The sequence below is a fragment of the Platalea leucorodia genome, assembly GCF_965183815.1.
Source record: "Platalea leucorodia genome assembly, chromosome: Z".
NCBI lineage: Eukaryota > Metazoa > Chordata > Aves > Pelecaniformes > Threskiornithidae > Platalea > Platalea leucorodia.
The window spans coordinates 46,889,339-46,894,894 of record NC_138858.1 but is presented as its reverse complement, the minus strand read 5'-3'; positions in this window follow the sequence as shown (position 1 = coordinate 46,894,894).

Here is a 5,556-nt window from a genome sequence, read left to right as displayed (position 1 = left end):
AACATGAATTGTGTAAAATTAAAAATAATAATCAGAAGTTTGTTTTTTCACTTTTATTTCCAGCATTCTAAAAAAATTCAGCACAAAACCATCATATCATATCGTACGTACTCTGAAAAATAATGCAAGAATCTCAGCTGCCTGAAAACTTTAATCATTAAAACATATAATTCTCTAATGTCAAAAATAGAGAACTTCTGGCTCTACGTTTCAGGAGACTCATTCACTTTGGAAAACAATAGTATTTGAGTTGTTGGGATACTGTTACCCAGTAAAAAACACGGATGGGGTTCTAGTTAATTTGTTTCCTTCCTCTGTGATCATAGAGTACTCATTTTTGGAAACAGGCTTGTTAAAATGCCTGTTAAATACTACATACTTTGATACTTACCATGAAATTGAAAGTTTCTCCAAAGTAAAAACTAAATTTACAGGGACACTTCTTTTTGCATGAGAGTTGATGGTGGTCCGGTTTAGTCTTTAAAAAAAAAACCACCCAAACACTACAGCAAAAATTGTTGACCAACTCAAATACTTCTAATCACCCTTATCTTACCTACATTAGCAAATGCAGAATTTGCACACCCCAAGCAGAGCCTGTTTGACAAGCAAGTAAACTTTCGCTTGCTCCAAATATACGGTTTTATGGTTGGAAAGTCTGTGTTCATCTGTTGTAAGGTGACCCTTTCTAAACTTACATGAATGTTTAAACTAGCTTTTCCACACAAACTAGTTGCCTTCTGAAGAGTGAATAATGGGTTTTGCCTGCGAAAACATCAGTTTATACATGTGCTGTCCAGAGGAAAACACAGTTAAGCCCTATCGCATCATTAGGGATTGAAGGAGTACTGGCACTGGGCGCGGGAGGGCAGAGGACTAAAACATCCTACAGAGAACTGAACAGGGGCCCAGACCAAATCCATTGACAAGTTAGTGCACTGTAAGAATAACCTGTTTACAGTATTTCCGAGTAACTTCGATTTGGCTCTATTTAGCCTTCTTTGCATTACACTTTCTACATAGCCTACATAGTAGATAAAAATACGCTGTAGCAAAATGGATGTACTGTTCAGATATATTCAAGGCTGGTGTTAAAGAGAAACTGTATGCTTTAAGCTGAACTCACTGAGAGTTTGTTGAGGAAGAGATGTTTGCTTTTTGTTGCATTTGTGGTTCTGAGGTTGGTTTCACTTGGGTGTGACTGACCAGTAAGCCCCTAAAACGGTATAAGGCTGAGAGATGGGCAAGGGTGATGGGCTCGTGGAGATCAGGGAATGACGCAGGGTGTGACAGACCACGGCTATTGCAAAGAAGATGACTTTATCTCAACACCAAGGGGACCAGAGGGTGGCCTTTCTTTCAGATAAACGGCTATCAACAGTTGAGTGGATCAACTGGTGGTGTAAATGTTTCTCCCAGAGTACTTTAGAGAGAGTGTCTCCCTGAGCTGGCCAGACCAGCACGGGAGAGTGAACACACAGAGTGCCACAGGCTTGAGCTGGCATCAACCCTCCTGTTCCTTCCCGGGGACTGGGGACACCCAGGGGGACACCACTGGGGACACCATAGGGACCAGTAATGGGAATCGCACTGGTATTGTGATAGAACTGTGTATTGCAATCGCTACATTTTGCAAAGTGTAACTTAGATTTGTGTTGTGTTTTCAGTATACTTTATGTCACTTCAGTGATATAAAAGTGACATCAACCATCTTCAAGTAAATTTGGAAATTAAGCGTGACACCTTCCATCCATGAGATAGCTCCAAGAACCTGGTCCCAGTGTTGGACTGTGACAAGGGGGACTGGGGGAGAGCATCTAGAAAGTCTGTCTCTCAAACAGCCCCACTCCTGGTCCGTGTCCTCCCTACCACACTCTGTCCCAGTCCACAAGGCTGCTAAAGAACCTGTGGCAAAACCAAACAGTCCAAGCAGCAGCCACTGTTTTTCATCCCTCAGCCCAGCACGCAGCAGCCCTGCTGCACAGCAGCGGATACAAAGCGCTTGTGTGTCACCAGCACCTCCAACTCCCAGCTCCTCCATCTACGCCAGTTGCTGCAGACCTGTTACGCCACAAACAGGATGCAGTGGTAAATCCCGAACTCCTTGTGCCCTGACAGGACAGAGGGAGCAGACAGATTACCCTCAGCAGCAGCTATTATTAATGGATGAAAATCCAAAGTGATTGCTGCTGACAGCAGGAAGACAGACGCTATGCAAATGCTGAAGCAGACCAATTCTCACCATTGTGAGCTTGCTTCACCTCCATCAGTGCTTTGATGCCATTCTCTTAAGACGGCAAGGCGGTTCCTTGCTCTGCTGCTCAGTGGAAGGGCTCAGCCTCCTCATTACCTCTCCTTCAAACCTCGTTTCTCCCCCAAGTTTGAGTTCTGCCATTACCAGATTAATCTTTCACGCTTCTTCCCAAAATATCATGCTCCTAGGACTGAATCTCTACTCAGTACTCGCAACAGGTGCCATCTGTCCCAGTGTCATGCTTTAGGTGCTTTTTGTCCATCTCTTCCACACCAACATTGTCTCTATTTTTAAGTGAACTATTATTTAATATTGGTTTGTTGGGTTTTCTTCCCCCTTATTTGAAGGGCTCCTTTCCTCCCACTGACCAGACTTCTTCCAGCCTATGGTGGTCTTTTCACTTCAGTGGAAGCTTCATTGAAAAGGTTACTAAGTAAGTTTTACTTTTCCCACAATAGCTTCCAAGGTCCAGAGCTGTTGCCAGAGCCAGGAAAACCTCTGAAAACAGCATTCAATCCATACGTTAACAAATATAACCAAACCACTAACAAGCACAGAATTCCTGGATTATAGTATGTCAACTTACTTTTAATCTTACCAGAAGAGAATAAATCTGTACCTTGTTGCTGCTATTTTTTACCTTTTGGCAAAGCTATCCTGCTAATTCAATTCCATTATGCAAAACTTGGTATCTTTCATTCAAATAGTTAACTACTGTGTAAATCTAGACAGAGGAACTACCATTGCTAAAAGCAGACAGCAGCTTATTGAGTCCTGTTAATTAGCTGTGAAATATTGTAGAGACAACAGAACACAGAATATGGATATTCACATCACACTGGCTACCCAAACAGAGAGAGCAAAAACTTTATTCAATACATTGCTTTGCCTCAAACATAACGCTGCCATTAGATGTGATGCAGTATCTAAAGCTGCTCTGAGGTCGCAGCTATCTATCTCCAACGTTTGTTGCATCACATCTTCAAAAAGGCATTTGTGTGCAGACAAATAAAACCCCACTGAAGATTTAATGTATTTCACATTAAATTCGAAGTAATAGAGCCAAAGTGTAACAGTTGTTCCTTCTTCCAACGACTGAAGGTTTTCTCCCTCCAAGCACAAACTGTTCAGTACTTGCCCAGCACACGTTACTGAAAAAGAAAAGCTCTAATTCCATGCCTGTTATTCAGTGACTGAAATATACTTTGTCTGCAAAGATAACCATGTTTCACATTCAATTGTTGATCCAGTCACAATGAGTCAGTGTTACATTACTTTCAACACTGCATATATACATGTGTGTGTATATATACATATTTGTGTGGATGTATGTGTATGTGCACGTGCCTGCAACAGCTCTGAAGGGGAAAAAAAAATGGCTTGAACATTATGTAAGAATAATCTTAATGACATAGGTGTACCAGGGCTACAGATTTTGGTTTTGGGCCCAGAGGCTGCGCATACGCTTGTTATTGTGAAGACAGGGCTGGGGGTAACCAGAGCTGAAAGCTCTGAGCCCACGGGCTCAATCGCCTAATACTCCTTTTTATCAACTGAAGTTTTTTAACAGGGCTTTTTACTTCTGAGTCTTTTTAGTTATTCTTTAGTATTCTTATGTTAAGCACAGACATTCCTCTCCTCCTTCCTTTAAAGGCACTTTCATAGTAATATACTCTTGCCAAACCTATACCACAGTACTACATATGATTCAAGTGGACCACACAGTATCAACACTATCATATATAAATGACAGTTGTGGAGAAAGGTGAATTCCCTTCTTTGCAAACTTACTGTGATTTACATTAATCTAAAAGCTGAAATGCAGTAGTTTCTCCTAGGCCACTCACTACAGTAATCCTAACAGCAGAGTACCTTGTAGTAGTGCATTAAAGAGTAACATGACTAAGATCTGCAACACAATCTCTTCCTAAGATGCATGCCATGTTTTACCAGTGTTTGTGTATATATTTACACCTGCTACCATTTGCTTTACATGAAGGAGTAAAGCTAAACCAGGAGTGACTGTTAGCAGCAGACACGTGCTTAACAGATACAGCTATTCTGGTACCTTAAATATGACAGATGACTGAGATTTAGTAAGTTCTCTTTTCACAGCTAGGCAAAGGAATCTGATCACTGTCACCACTTACAATTAATAATTTCTTCTCTATAGTTAGATACTATCAACTAGAGAAACTCTTAAGCCATATTCAAGTCTGACAGACTGAAAATTGTCACACCTTGCTGCGCTAAGACACTTTTGGTTTAATGAGCAATAACCAACTACACTAAACCTCATTCTCACAAAGTTTTGGGTCGGGTGGGTTGTGCGTTTTTTGGGGTTTTTTTTGTTTGGTTGGTTTTTATTAAACAGCCTTAAAACCAGCCCACTTATTTTTTTTAAACCAGGAGTTTTTAAACAATCTGCTGACCAAATGCTGATTATACAGATGATACACTTTGACAAGTCCTTTAAAGCATTCCCCAAAGAACCTATTTGTCATTTGGTTTTGAAAAACAGATCAAAGTTAGAGGAATAAACAGGGACTTTGCAGCAGCAGGAACCTGACTGAAGAAAAAAAAAAAAAAAAACAAAAACAAAAAAACCCCAAACAATCCTTCCAGCCTTCCCAGAGAACAGTCAGAACTGAACCAACTGCATTACACCAGATTCAGCCCAGTAGCAAAACAAGGTTTCAAATTTTTAGTAGAAAAAGGAAAAGTTGCTTTTAAGTATTTCACTGTTTTCCTTAGCAAAAAAAGGTGTTAGTAAAAGAAGAGGTTCCACCTTCAAAACACGTCAGAAAACAGAGGTGAGCCTTGGAAAGAAGCTCTCCACACCTATGCATACATTCACACCTGCAAGCCAAAACAAATAAAATTTCAGACACATTCTTCCCTGTCCAATGGAATAAGGGGAACAGGTAGGGAAGAACAAGCAAAAAAATTCCAAGAGCCCCATAGACAAAATCACTTCTGTTCCACAATCATGAAGTTGCCATTTTTGGCAGAAACACCCAAACACATATTAAAAGAGCAGCAGCAGTGACTTCAAGTAGTAGCTTGCTCCTACAAGGTGAAGAGTCATTTATGTTATTTCATCCAGCTCAGTTACTCAAAAAGCAGCAGCATGGGTTCCTCTAACATCAGCACTTTGTTTGCTTTTGCACATCCTTTCTACTACAGGTTGTCAGAGTCTCTCTATGCCACTAAAATGAGCTCCTTGTGGAATCCAAAATCTTATGTTATAGCAAATTGTCATGTAAGTAATTTAACAACGTAAGAAAAGTCCTTTGGGCAGC